We start from the raw sequence: 14,542 nt of genomic DNA, 5'->3' as shown, positions 1-14,542 counted from the left end.
TTGCTGGAGCCCTTTAAGAGGGAACCATTGTGGATAGAAGAACACAGCTAACAGAACCAACAGAGCCCACACAACTAGAGAACTTTGGAGATGTGTAAAGAATGCACCCCCGGGTAATGCACCCTGCATAAAGGATGCACCTTTGGAGAGAAAGCTAGCAGATGTCACCATGTACCTTTCCAGCTGAGAGAGAAACCCTGAATGTCACCGGCCTTCTTCAGCCAAGGTATGTTTTACTGGATGCCTTAGTTTGGATATTTGTATAGCCTTTCCTTAATTCAGACTTTTTCACAGCCTTAGAACTGTAGACTTGCAACTTAATAAATTCCCCTTTTTAAAAGCTGTTCCATTTCTGGTATATTGCATTCTGGAAGCTTACAAACTAAAACAATATACATCCATAAAAGAACAGGAATGACTCACATAATGCTCAGTTCCTCCAAAGTTCTGACAGAAAAATAATTCTAACCTAGAATTCTACACCTAGCCAACTATCAAACAAATGTAATAGTAGGATTAATACTTTTATAAGTGCTCTTGTGCACAATTCCACTGAAAATTATCTTCCATTAAAATGAGGGAGTAATCCAAGAAAGAGAAAGGCATGGGGTACAGGAAGGAAAAAAGACCTAAAGCAGGTAGAAATTGAAGAGAGTCTCCAGAATGATGGTTAAAGGACCTCTCAAAAAATGCCCTAGAGAACAATCCTTGGAATTATTTTCTATCAGCAACTACTAGAAGGTGAAATAATCCAGTATGTATATTTTAATTGAGGTATAACTGACATGCAAAATTATACTAAATGGTAAAATTTGTTAAGTTTTGACATATATATATATATATACCCATGAAACCATCACCAAAATCAAGATAGGGAATATATCTGTTACCTCAAAAAATTTCCTTGTGAGTTATTGAAATCTCTCCCTGGTATGCCTGCCTGCCTATGTCTGGCCCACAACCCGTTTCCCAGGAAACCATTTATCTACTTTCTGTCAGATTAGAATTTGGATACTCCAAAAAGTTCTATAAATGGGAACATACAGTATACTCCTTTCTGACCTCTTTGACTACATATAATTATTTTAAGATTTATCCACATTGTTACATGTATCAGTAGTTCAGTCCTTTTTATTACTGAATTAGTATTCCAGTTTGTGAAAATTTATTCAGTCACCTTGTTCCTGGACATTTGAATTGTTTTCAGTTTTTGGCTATTACATCAAATATTTTATAAACATGCATATACAAGTCTTTGTATGAACATATGCTTCCTTGAACAAATAGTAAAGGGTGGAATGACTGGATCACAGGTGTATGGTTGACTTTAGAAACCTCCTCATCCTTGCCAACATTTGATATAAACAGGCCTTTAAATTTAGCCATTCTAATGACGTTGTGGTCACCTCAGCAAGGAGTAAAAAAAACTCAAATTTTTTTGAAAGTTGTCAAATATATAATTTTCAAATATTTATTTACAGTTTGTAACTTATCTTTGCATTATTTTTAACAATGTCTTTTGAAGAGCAGAGGTTTTTAATTATCAAAGTCCAGTTTATCATTTTTTTCCTTTATAGGTTGTTTTTTGATGGCATATGTAAGTAACCTTTGCTTAACTAAGGCTACAAAGATTTTTTTCATGTTTTTCTCTAGACATTTTATGGTTTTACAATTTTTATTTAGATATGCGCTGGTTTGAAGCTATTATGTACCCCAGAAAAGCCATGTCCTTTAAACCTCGTTCAGTATTGCTGGGTGGGATCTTTCTGATTGTTTCCATGAGATGTGACCCACTCAACTGTGAGTGGTAACTTTTAGTTAGTTTCCATAGAGTTGTGTCTCCACCCAGTCAAGGTGGGGTTGCTTACTGGAGTCCTTTAAGAAGGAACCATTTTGGAAAAAGCTTTAGAGCCACAGGAGCCAACAGAGCTGACACAGCTAGAGACCACTGGAGATGAAGAAAGAAAATACCCTCAGGGAAGCTGTTAAAGAAGTCTGGAGAGAAAGCTGGCACCATTGCCATGTGCCTTTCCAGCTGAGAAAGAAACCCTGAACATCATCGGCCTTCTTGAGCCAAGGTATCTTCCTGGATGCCTTAATTTGAACATTTTTATAGGCTTTCCTTAATTTGGACATTTTCACAACCTTAGAACTATAAACTTGCAACTTAATAAATTCCCCTTTTTAAAAGCCATTCCATTCTGGTGTATTGCTTTCCAGCAGCTTTTACAAACAAAAAACAGATTTTGGTATCGGAAAGAGGTGGTGTACTGCTGTGGTTTACAAATACTAAATATGTTGGAACAGGTCTTTAAATGGCTAAGGGGAAGATTTTGGAAGAATTGTGAGGAGCTTGATGGAGAAGGTCTAGAGTGCTTTGAACAGATTGTTGGTAGAAATGTTGACACCATACTTCTGACAAGGCTTTAGACAGGAATGAGGGATGTGTCATTGCAAACTGGAAGGAAGTCGACCCTTGTTTTAAAATGGCAAATAATTTAGCCAAATTGAGTACTGCTGTTCTACTTTGCTAGCTGCTGCAATGCAATATGCTAGAAATGGAAGGGCTTTTTTTAAAAAGGGGAATTTAATAAGTTGCAAAGTTTACAGTTCTAAGGCTGAGAAAATGTCCCAATTAAAACAAGTCTAAAGAAATGTCCAATCTAAGGTATCCAGGGAAAGATAACCTTGGTTCAAGAAGGCTAAATGGCATTCAGCATTTCTCTTTCAACTGAGAATTCTCTTTCAACTGGGAATGCACGTGATGAACATGGCAACAGTCTGCTATCTTTCTCTCCTGGCTTTCTGCTTCATGAAGATCCCCAGATAACATTTTCCTTCTTCAGCTCCAAAGGTTGCTGGCTGGTAGATGCTCTGCTTTGTGGTTCTGTGGCATTCTGTCATCCTTCTCTGCTCTCTCAGAATCTCTAGCTTTCTCCAAAATGTTTCCTCTTTTATAGAATTCCAGTAAAGTAATCAAGACCCACCTGGAATGGGTAGAGACATGTTTCCACCTAATCCAGTTTTTTTTAATCACTTTTTTTTTATTCAACATAACCATATACAAACATAAACATTCTTACCATATGATCATTCCATTCTTTGATATATAATCAATAACACAGTATCATCACATATTTGTATATTCATCATCATGATCATTTTGTAGAACATTTGCATCAATTCAGAAAAAGAAAAAAGAAAATCATACATACCATATCCCTTACCCCTCCCTTTCATTGATCACTAGCATTTCAATCCACCTAATCCAGTTTAACACATACTCTTGAGTGAGTCACATCTCCATGGAGATAATCTAATTAAAGTTTCCAACCTATAGTACTTAATAGGGATTAGAAGAAACCGTTGCTCTCATAAGTTTGTTTAGGATTAAAACATTGCTTTTTTAGGGTGCATAAATCCTTTCAACCCAGCACAACTTCTGTTGGATGGAAGTTAGAATTTAAAGGAGATAACCCAGGATACTTACTTAGCTTAGGGAATTTCCAAACTAAATATGGAAAAGGTAACCTGGTTCTCCTTGCAGTTTATGTTGAAATGTGACAGGAAAGAGAAGTTGAGAAGTGAATTCTTGGGTATAAAGGAACCAGAAACTGATGGTCTGAAAAATCTGGGTTTCCAGAAAGGGAGACCACAGAGAATAGTGTCCCATGTGAGGATTTAACCAAATATAGAAGCAAGCAGCCATTACAGGACAAGTGAGGATTTGAGATGGAGTTATCCAGGAAGGATTTGTGGAAAGTCCTTTAGTCGAATGGACATGATCCAAGCATACTGCATAGAAAACCAATAAGAGTGTTTTGGGATCTGTGTAGACAGAACCACTGCCAGTCTTTTAAAGGACAGAAGAGGGACAAATTGGATGAAAAATAATTTCAGAGGCAGAACCATGGAAGCTAAGATCTGAAGTTAAGAAACCTTTAGGCCAGTAGAATGGATCCACCCAAGCACTTGGAGAGCGTGAGTTTGCTGTGCAGGCAGAGGGTGGACCTTCCACCTCCTTGCTCAAGAGGAGTTATGCTGCCTCAGGCCTTGTAGAGGGTAGAGCACATTCCTCAGGGATTCAGGTGAGCATGGCTGCCACACCATTGTTCTGGAGGGTTGGACGTGTGCCCTAGAAATGGCAGAGAGCCTGGATGTGGCCCTGATGTTTGGAGAGAGTGGAACCGAGAAAAAGGTAGTCACTCCAATATACCCCAAGTTACGTTTGGGGAGAGCTTGCCACTGCATAGGCCCTTATAGAGGGTGGGACTCTGTTTACTAAAGCCCAGAGGACTGCCACTTTCTAAAGCCTCAGACTTTGAAATCTAATGGAGTTTTCCCTACAGGTTTTCGTAACTGTTTGGGTCTGGAGAACCCTATGTTGCTTCCAATGTCTCCCTATGGAAATGGAAACATGTATTCTATGACTGTCCCTCCTTTGTATATTGGCAGCAGGTAACTTGTTATGAGTTTTACAGGTCCAGAGCCAGAGGAAAAGTTTGCCTTAGGACAGATCATGCCTTTAGCTGACTTTGATGAGATTTTTGTACGGTTTCTGAATTTTGTATTGGATTTGTATTGTTACTGAAATGGTTTTTGGCTTTGTGATATTGTGATGGAATGAATGTATTCTGCATTTGGAAAGAAAATGTCTTTTGGTGATCTAAAGGGTAAAATGTGCCAGTTTGAGTCTGTTGTGTACCTCAGAAAAGCCATATCCTTTAATCCTCATTCAATATTGCTGGGTGGGTTCTTTTTATTGTTTCCATGGAGATGTGACCCACCCAATTGTGGGTGGTAACTTCTGATTAGATGATTTCCATGGAGATGTCTCCACCCATTCAAGGTGGAGTTGCTTACTGGAGCCTTTTAAGATGGAACCATTTTGGAAAAAGCTTCATAGCTGACAGTGTTCACACAGCCAGAGACTTTTAGATATGCCTAAAGAAAGTGCCCCTAGGGAAGGCCTTGAAGAAGCCTGGAGAAAAAGCTAGCAGACATTGTCGCATTGTACCTTTACAGCTGAGAGAAAAACCGCAAACGCAGTCGACCTTCTTGAGCCAAGGTATCTTTCCTTGGATGTCTTAATTTGGACATTTTTATAGCCTGGTGTTATTTTGCACATTTTCACAGCTTTAGAACTGTAAACTTGCATTTGATAAATTCCACTTTTAAAAAGCTGTTCCGTTTCTGGTATATTGCATTCTGGCAGCTTTTACAAGCTAAAACAAGATGTATGATTCTTTTATAGTTAAGTTTTATGTACGGGATGTAGTTTGGATCAATGTTCATTGCTTTGCATATAGACGTCATTGAACTGACTTTGTGTCTTTGTTAAAAATTGGTTGTCCATGAGTAACGTGACCAAAAATGGTGGAGTAGAAAACTTCAAAACTCCATCCCTCCACTGAAGATTAAGCTGGGAATATTATCAGAATAAACTTTTTTGGAATTATGGGATCTAATCAAAGACTAGCAAATTTTAGTTTGCTGAAGCTATTGGAACACAGCATACCGGAAATGGAATGGCAATTAAAAAGGAAATGTATTATGTTGCAAGTTTGCAGCTCCGAGGCCATGAAAATGTCCAAATTAAGGCACTAACAAGAGGTTAACTTCATTCAAGAAAGGGTGATGTCATCCAGAACACCTCTGCCAGTGGGAAGGCACGTGGTGACATCTGCTATATTTTTCTCTGGCTTGTCATTTTAAAAGACTTCATCAGGGGTGTTTTCCTTCTGTATCTCCAAAGGTCTCTGGCTGTGTGGGCACTGTTGGCTCTGAAGTTTTTTCCAAAATGTTTCCCTTTTAAAGGGCTCCAGTAAGCAAACCCACCTTTAACAGGTGGAGACACATCCCCATGGAATCCACCTAATCAAAAAGATCCCAGTCAGCAATATTGAATGAGGATTAGAGGACATGGCTTTTCTGTGGTACACAACAGTTTCAAACCAGTTAACTTGCCAAAACCAGAGGATTGCTTAATGAAGAAAGACGCTGCTGAAGTTTATTAGGAGAGCTTTGTGGTATTTGGACTTACCTGTTTACTGTCCTCCCTCTCCCCAACTTGGCAGTAGCTGGGAAGATGGAAACCCACATTCCTGGCACAGTTTGCTGGTGCTAGAGTGAGCAATACATACCATATTCTCAAATAATTATGGCTGTGCATTGTGATCTGTCTGGTAGTCCACTGAAGGATTAACTCAAGGGCTTGCTTTTGTTTTGCCCACTTCAGAGAGTATTCAAGACCAGTGTAGCTTCCTGGGCAGCATTGGTCTAAATCATTTAAAGGCATTATACTAGGTGCAGCCATCTGGGGCAAGGGATAACAGTCAGTGCAAGCAACAGACACACTACAAAGCACAGTAAGGAAGAGGTTGGGAAGGAGCTACATGCGGGATTAAGGGATTTGAAAAGCTCTTGCATCCATTGGAATTTCCAGAAGACCATGCTTAAGCCCATGGCTGGATGCATGTTCATAAAAAACTTGAGAAGACTTAAAGGTTTCACCTCTGGTTTACTTTAGGCTCAACAGAAACATGAAGTGAAGACCATAGCAGAGTTATAAATAGCAAGGCTAAGCATTCAAGGAGTGTCCAATACACAGCCAGACTACAAAGAGGAGGATAGTACTTTTTTTGCTTCAGATATTTAAGGAAATGTCTGTCAAATGACTAGCTGACCAAAGCTAACAGAATAGTGGCCACAACAAAATCCACCATCTTTACAAAAAATGGTTTTAAAAAGTCACTAAACAAACTAAACTCATAAAAAGCAGGAGAATAAGAATCAGGGAAAGGGAAGAATCTGATTTCTGGAGTTGTAACATATAATTTTCAACATGTCCAGTTTTCTACAAAAAGTGTGAGGCATCAAAGGAACAGAAAATATGGTTCATTCAAAGGTAAGAAGAAATAACAGAAACTGTCTATAAGAAACGAGAGACATTAAACTTAGTAGACCAAGACTATTAATGGGCACACAATATATAAAGATATGATTTGTGACAATAATAGCTTAAAGCATAAAGGGAGTCAGAGCTGTACTGGAATAGAAATTTTGTATATCACTGAAGCTAAGTTAAGTTGGTATTAATTCAAACTAGATTGTTATTAATTTAGAATGTTGATTGTAATTCCTAGGGTTATAATTAAGAAAATAACTTCAAAATATTTAAAGAAGTAAAAGAGAAGGAATGAAAACAGTGTTCTAGAACAACAAACACAAAGATGATAGTAATGGAGGATTTGAGGAACAAAAAAAATGACATATAGAAAATAAAGAACAAAATGGCACAAGTAAGTCCTTTATCACTAGTTACCTTAATATAAATGCATTAAACCCTTCAATTAAAAGAGTTGCAGAATGGATAAAAATTAACCATCATGACCCCACTATAAACTGTGTACAAGAACTCCTTAAATTCAAAGACAAATAAGATGAAAGTGAAAGGATGGAAACATGTTCCATGCAAATAGTAACCAATGAGAGCTATATTAATATCAGACAAAATAGACTTTCAGTAAAAAATTGTTACAAGAGACAAAGAAGAAAATTATATAATGATATGAAGAATCAACTCATCGAGAAGACAAAACAATTAACTATAAACATAATTGCACCTCAAAACAGATCCCAAAAAAGACAGTTCTACAGTAATAGTTGGAGATTTCAATATCCTACTTTCAGTAATGGATGGAACAACAATCAGAAGATCAGTAAGGAAATAGAAGGCGTGCCCAATCCTACAAACCAACTACACCTAAGAAACAATATGTTGAACATTTTACCATCACCAAGAGGGTATATATTCTTCTCAAGTGCATATGGGAGATTTGCCAGAATAGAAAATATGTTAGGCAGCAAGGCAAATCTCAATATATTTAAAAAGATTGAAATCTTTAAGTGTATCTTCTCAGACCACGATGAAATGAAACTAGAAATCAGAAACAGAAGGAAAATGGAAAATTCACAAATATGTGGAAATTAAACACACTCTTAACCAAAGAAAAAAATCACAAGGGCTATTGCAGAATACTTTGAGATGGATGAAAATAAAAGCACAACATCACAAAATGTATATGTTCTAGTTTGCTAGCTGCCAGAATGCAATATACCAGAAACGGAATGGCTTTTAAAAAGGAGAATTTAATAAGTTGCTAGTGTACAGTTCTAAGGCCGAGAAAATGTCCCCATTTAAACAAGTGTATTGAAATGTCCAATCAAAGGCATCCATCCAGGGAAAGATACCCTGGTTCTAGAAGGCCGATGAAGTTCAGGGTTTCTCTCTCAAGCGAGAAAGCACATGGCAAACACAGTCAGGGCTTCTTTCTCAGCTGGAAGGACACATGGAGAACATAGCATCGTCTGCTAACTTTCTCTCCTGGCTTCCATTTTCATGAAGCTCCCCGGGTGGCGCTTTCCTTCTTCATCTCCAAAGGTCGCTGGCTGGTGGACTCTCTGCTTTGTGGTGCAGCGTCATTCTCTGCTCTCTCTGAATCTCCCATTCTCCAAAACATTTCCTCTTTTATAGGGCTTCAATGAACCAATCAAGACCCACCCAAATGGGTGGAGACATGTCGTCACCAAATCCAGCTTAACAACCACTCTTGATTAAATAACATCATCCAGGGAGATGATCTGATTACAGTTTCAAACATACAGTATTGAGTAGGAATTATTCTACCTTTATGAAATGGGATTTTGATTAAAACATTGGGTTTTCTAGGGGGCAGACTTCCTTTCAAACCAGTATGGCATAGGATTCAGTAGCAACAGTGCTAATAGTGTAATTTATAATTGTAAATGCCTATGTTAGAAAATAAAAACTCAAAACATTTCATCTAACTTTATGTCCTAAGAAACTAGAAAAAGAATTGCAAACTTAACCCAAAGCTAGCACAAGGGAAGAAATAATAAAGATTAGATAAAGAAATAGACAATAGGGGAAAACAGAGTCAGTGAAACCAAAAGTTGGTTCTTTGAAAGAGCAACAAAATAATTAGACTGACCAAAACAAAAGCAAAAACAAAACAAAAGAAAACAAAAAGCAGAAGACTCAAATTACTAAAATCAGAAATGAGAGTGGGTACATGACTACCAAGCTTATTGAAATAAAAAGGATGATAACAGAATACTATTACAATTTATATCCCATTGCATTAGATAAATTAGATGAAATGACAAATTCCTAGGAACACAGAAGCTACAGAAAAGTGACTCAAGAAATAGAAAATCTGAATACACTTATAAGAAGAGATCGAATCAGTAGTCAAAAACCTTCCAACAAATGAAAGCCCAGGAGAAGATGGCTTCCCTGGTGAATTCTACCAAGCATTTGAAGAATTAACAGCAGTCATTCTCAAACTCTTCCAAATAATAAAAGAGGAAGAAACACTTTTAAACTTATCCCATTAGGCCAGCATTACACTAGTGCCAAAGCCAGACAAAAGGCATTATAAGAAAAAAACTACAGACCAATATCCCTAATTAATATCAATGTGAACACCCTCAAAAAAAATTAACAAACCAAATCCAGCAGCGTATAAAAAAGATTCTATACCATAAATTTGAACCACCAGCAGGGTGGTTCAACATATGAAAAACAATCAGTGTAATACACCACATCAATACAATGAAGGGGAAAAAAGAAACAAACACAGGATCATCTAAATTGATTCAGGAAAAGTGTCTGAAAAATCCAGTAGCCTTTCATAATAAAAACACTCAACAAACATCAACCTATAAATGGCACTTATTAAAAACCCACTACCAACATTATATTCACTGGTAAAAGACTGAATATTTTCTTCCAAAGATCAGAAACAAGATAAAGATGCCTGCTTTAACTATTTCTATTCAAATTCTACTGGAAGCTCTAGCCAAAACAGTTAAGCAATAAGCATAAATAAAAATCATCCCAATTAGAAAGGAAGAAGTAAAACTGTCTCTACTTGCAGATGACATGGTTTATATACAGGAAATCCTATAGAATCCACAAATTCATCAACAATGCAATATACAAATTCAACAAAAAATCATGTTTTTTTATACACTTGTAATGAACAATTGGAAAATGAAATTAAGAAAATTCCATTTACAATAGCATAAAAAAGAATGCTGTCCTTGGCAAGAAATTTAACTAAGGAGGTGTAAGACTTGAATACTGAATACTACAAAATATAACTGGAAGAAATTAAAGACCTAAATAAATAGAAAGAACGCACCATGATCATGGACTCAGAAGACTTAATATCATTCAGATGTTAATACTTCTCAAGCAATCTGTGGTTCAGTGTAATCCCTACCAAAATCCCAATTGCCTAATTTTCAAAAATGGAAATGCTGACCCTAAAATTGACATGGAATTACAAGTTGCCCTAAATAGACAAAACAATCTTGAAAAAAGAACAAAATTGGAGGACTTATACTTCCAAATTTCAAAATTTAATACAAAGCTACAGTAATCAAAACAGTGTGGTACTGGCACAAGGAGGGATCAATGGAACATGATTGGAAGTCAGAAATAAATTCGTGTATCTATGAATTTTTAGCTTCTTTTTCTATAATTTAGTGACATTGCATTTTTAATAAAAGCTGTTATAAGTAGATACAGAAATAAATATACTCCATATTTAATAATACAAAACTATAAAATAGATAAAAATAAATAGCAAAAAAATATATAGACTCTAACCTAAAACTATTCAATTTTATCAACAGAACTAAAAGCAATACCTGAACACACTGAGAGACAACTCATATTCCTAGATTGGAATTTTTAATTTCATTAAAAAAATGACCACTTTCCAAATTTATATATATAAACCTAAAGCAACACCAATCAGAATTCAGTCCTATTGTAATGAGAACAAAATTACTTTAAATTCATGTAGTAAAACAAATGTGTGAAAATTTCCAGGAAAATCTATTCATACTATAAATGTATAATAGCATGGCATTTGTATATAAGTAAACAAATGTATCAGTGGGACAGAATCGAGTTCAAAAGTAGTTTCAGGTATACATGGGAAACTAATTAATGGTAAAGGTGTTATTTTTAGTTGGGAGGAAAAGAAAGACTCATTTAATAAATAATATTGCCATGATGACCTATCCATCTAGAAGAAATAAATTCAAACCCCTACGTCCTGTCACATTTGAAAATAAATTCTTGATGGACTAGTAACATTACATATAAAAAAACAGCACTCTAAGATGTTAGAAAAATGGACTCCTTTTACAATAATAAATAATAATTATACCATTTTCATTTTAGAAAAAGGTATCACCTCACATTCCACACTTAGAATGATCTTGCGTGCTTTTAATACCATTCTTATTCTCTGGCTGGCATCATGGAGTCAGAATTTCAGAGTTGACTGATTAGAAGATGTTATTTTAACCTGATAATTTACTACAGAGATGGTAGCTAATAGTTTTGCTTCCCCTTCTAGAATCTTGAGACAGAGACTTTAAGCAATATTCTTTCTAGAAAAAAAAAACTACTACTTCAGTAAATCAAATCGGAGGACCTATAAAATTCATGATTAGTGTCATTTTCTCCCATTGTGCATAAAGACTTGGATGTTTACAACACAGACACAAAATCTCACAAGGCAGATTCTTATTTCTGAGACAGATTTTCTTGAAAATAAAAATTTCTATGGGGAAAGGAGGATAAGTAAGAAAAAGAGAAATGCCAATGGCAAAAGTCTTTCCAAATGAGAATGAGGACAAAATCCAACCTGATTTTGTCCTGAGGTTATTCTTATGCATAATATAGATGCCAGGTTATCCTGGAGGTTTTTCTTATACATTTTATAGATATCCCTTTTTAGTTTATGGTATACTGGAGTGGCTGGAGGGAAGTACCTGAAACTGCTGAGCTGTGTTCCTGTAGCCTTGATACTTGAAGACGACTGTATAAAGATATAACTTTGACAATGTGACTGTGTGATTGTGAAAACTTGTGTCTGATGCTCTTTATATCCAGGGTATGGGCAGATGAGTAAAAAATATGGATAAAATAAATAAATAAACAATAGGGGGGACAAAGGGTAAAATAAATTGGGTAGATGGGAACACTAGTGGGCAATGAGAGGGGCAAGAGGTATGGGATGTATGAGTTTTTTCTCTTATCTTTTTATTTCTTTTTCTGAAGTGACACAAATGTTCTAAAGATGATCATGGTGATGAGTACACAACTATGTGATGACACTGTGAGCCACTGATTGTACACCATGTATGAACTGTATGTGTGTGACGATTTCTCAATAAAAATACTTAAAAAAAAATCCAATCTGGGGCGGGCCATGGTGGCTCAGCAGGCAGAGTTTTCTCCTGCCATGCCGGACCCAGGTTTGATTACTGGTGCCTGCCCATGCAAAAAACAAAACAAAACAAACAAACAAACAAAAACCCAATCTGGTTCTTATGATTCAGGGGGAAAAAGTCATATAAGCAGCAAGAGGTTAAAACATGAATATTGGCTCAAAGTTCGGGTGTGTCGCTGACAGATTGTTTCTACAGGGTGAAGCACAAAAGGGGCATTGAGAGCACCTGGGCAGATTTGCACTCAGAGGGAGACTCCAGCTCAAGGACTTGCTAGCTGGGTGAACTTGGTTGGTCTCACCTCTCAGTTCCTGCGCTGGAAAAGAGATAATACCTCTCTTGTGATGTTCTGGAGTTCCACTGAGTTTCCAAGGATGAACAATGAGTCTCCGTTGCCATCATCTACAAGTCAGCAACAGATAGGATGCCCTCAGTCCCTTGGGTGAGCGCAGGTCACAACTATGGCCATCTCCTCCTAGCCCCCTCAGCAAGGCCTTCTCCTCCATAGACTCTGGGCCACATTTCTGGCTTGTGAGTCCTGCAAGCACATGTGGGGGGCTGGGAGGCACCCAGAGACCTCCTGGCTGGCTCTCCTACTCCTACTCTGTCTCGGGAAGGTGAGTTTGGAGGTCTGCTCAGCTCCTAGAGCTTCAGTCTTCTAGGGAATCCACTGGGTTATTGACCTTCACCTCAAACTAGCTTAGAAGGAAAGGGCAGAGGATGCTACCTGGACCAGCAGCCTTTTAGAGTCTTCTTTTTTTTTTTTCTTTTACATGGGCAGGCATTGGGAATTGAACCCGGTTCTCCAGCATGGCAGGCGAGAATTCTGCCTTTGAGCCACCATCACACAGCCCTTAGCTTCTTTTTTTTGCGTGGGTAGGGGCAGGTACCAGGAATCGCACCCAGGTTTCTGGCATGGCAGGCGAAAACTCTGCCTCCTGAGCCACCCTGGCCTGCCCTTTAGCTTCTTTTTAAAAGCAGTTTTATTGAGATATATTCATGCACCATACATTCCATTGAAAGTGTATAATAAATGGCTCACAGTATAATCACAGTTGTGCATTCACCACTGCAATCAATTTTCGACTATTTTCATTACTCAAAAAATAACAACAAACAAAACAACTTATTACCCCTTATATCCCTATTATTCACACTTAGCATTGGTGTGGTACCTTTGTTTCAACTGATGAAAGAATACTAAAATATCCTATTAACTATATGTACTGGTTTGAAAGGATGTATGTCCCCTAGAAAAGCCATGTTTTAATTTAAATCCCATTTCATAAAGGGAGAATAATTCCTATTCAATACTGTATGTTTGAAACTGTAATCAGATCATCTCCCTGAAGATGTGATTTAATCAAGAGTGGTTGTTAAGCTGGATTAGGTGACAACATGTCTCCACCCATTTGGGTGGATCTTGATAAGTTTCTGGAGACCTATAGAGGAGGACACATTTTGGAGAATGAAAGAGACTCAGAGAGAGCCAGAGAATAACGACATAGCCACGAGAAGCAGAGAGCCCACTAGCCAGAGACCTTTGAAGATGAAGAAGGAAAATGCCTCCAGGGGAGCTTCATGAAACAGGAAGCCAGGACAGAAAGCTAGCAGATGATGCCATGCTTTCCATGTGCCCTTCCAGCCAAGAGAGAAACCGTGACTGTGTTCGCCATGTACCTTCTCACTTAAGAGAGAAACCCTGAACTTCATTGGTCTTCTTGAATCAAGATATCTTTCCCTGGATGGATGCCTTTGATTGGACATTTCTACAGACTTGTTTCATTTGGGACATTTTCTCAGCCTTAGAACTGTAAACTAGCAATTTATTAAATTCCCCTTTTTAAAAGCCATTCCATTTCTGTTATATTGCATTCCGGCAGCTAGCAAACGAGAACACTACAGTACATACTTTGCATTAGTTGTATTTTTCCCATATACCATCCTATTATGAACACTTTGTGATAGTGTTGTACATTTGTTCTAGTTCATGAATGAATATTCTTATATTTATCATATTTACCACAGTCATTGTCTACAACAGGGTTCACTGTGTTATTCAGTCTAATGTTTTATCTTCTAGCTTTCTTTCTAGTGACATACATGGGAACCCTAAACTTCCCCTTTCAATCACAATCACACACATAATTCAGTGCTGTTAGTTACATTCACAATGTGCTGCAATCACTTCTATCCATTTCCAAAC

The 14,542-nt window shown here is 37.2% G+C and overlaps 1 long non-coding RNA gene across 1 annotated transcript in view; it reads left to right on the top strand.

The window, feature by feature from the left end:
* The window catches only part of LOC143677168 (uncharacterized), a 41,389-nt gene extending 28,394 nt beyond the window's left edge, over positions 1-12,995 (top strand). Inside the window, exon 3 of the long non-coding RNA XR_013172422.1 lies at positions 12,535-12,995. This is a non-coding gene — a long non-coding RNA (uncharacterized LOC143677168). The remainder of the gene's footprint in view (positions 1-12,534) is intronic.
* The last annotated feature ends 1,547 nt before the right edge of the window (positions 12,996-14,542 follow it).

The sequence above is a fragment of the Tamandua tetradactyla genome, chromosome 1 (genome assembly GCF_023851605.1).
Source record: "Tamandua tetradactyla isolate mTamTet1 chromosome 1, mTamTet1.pri, whole genome shotgun sequence".
Lineage (NCBI taxonomy): Eukaryota > Metazoa > Chordata > Mammalia > Pilosa > Myrmecophagidae > Tamandua > Tamandua tetradactyla.
Note: the sequence above shows the minus strand (reverse complement) of the source record. Positions and strands in the feature narration are given on the sequence as shown.